Below are 1,121 nucleotides of genomic sequence, written 5' to 3' on the forward strand. Positions count from 1 at the left end.
GCTTTGGTGCCTGTCCTGGAACTAGCTCTTGTAGACCAGGCTGGCCTCGAACTCACAGAGATCTGCCTGCCTCTGCCTCCCAAATGCTGGGATTAAAGGCGTGGACCACCACCGCCAGGCCCATTTTTGGTTTTCTGAACAGTTGAATAATATCCATTGTGTAAATGAACCACATTTTCATTGTCCACTCATTAGTTGATGGGCATGTAAGCGGTTTCCATTTCCCACCTATTAGGAACAGAGCAGCAATGGACATAGATGGGCAGGGATCTCCGTAGTAAGAGAGTCCTTTGGGAATATGCCCAAGGGTGATAGAACAGAGTCATGTAGCTGATCTGGTTCTAGCCCTTTGAGATGCATCCGCACTGATTTCCACAGCGGTTGTACAAATGAATTCCCACCAGTCCCGAATAGGAATCCCCCTTTCCCTACATCCATGCTAGCGTTTTGTTGTTGTTTGGTTGTTTATTTATTTTGGTTTTTCGACACAGGGTTTCTCTTTGTTGTAGCTTTAGAGCCTGTTCTGAAACTCCCTCTGTAGACCAGGCTAGCCTTGAACTCACAGAGATGCACCTGCCTCTGCCTCCCGAGTGCTGGGATTAAAGGTGTACATCACCTTGCCCGACTCCATGTCCCATTTTTAATGGGTTTTTTTCTTGATGTTTAGTTTTTTTTTCAGCTCTTTGCATATTCTAGATAGTAACCCTCTGACAGATGTATAGCTTCTAAAGATTTGTCCCCATTTTAGTCTTCTTCCCTTAAACAGTGATGTCCTTTGCCATAAAAAACTTTGTTAGTCTCCTGAGGTTAATTGTTGGTCTTAATGCCTGGGTTACTGGGGTCCTGTTCAGAAAGTATTTCCTTGTGCCAATAATATTGATTGGATTTAAGGGCTGCTCCACAAAATAAAACCCATACCCAGAACCATTATCAGGGTCAAACCCATGGGCAGGCAAGTCATAAGGTGGATCTACCACCACCATTCTGCTAAATGAACATGGTATTAAACCGATCGCCTAGTGCCTTCCTGTTAATCCATAGGCTAGTGCATCTCAACTCTCCTCAGAGAAGTTACTATCTGCTGAAGATGGCGACTAACACAGAGACCCACCACTGACCGA

The sequence above is a fragment of the Microtus ochrogaster genome, unplaced genomic scaffold (assembly GCF_000317375.1).
Source record: "Microtus ochrogaster isolate Prairie Vole_2 unplaced genomic scaffold, MicOch1.0 UNK27, whole genome shotgun sequence".
Classification (NCBI taxonomy): Eukaryota; Metazoa; Chordata; class Mammalia; order Rodentia; family Cricetidae; genus Microtus; species Microtus ochrogaster.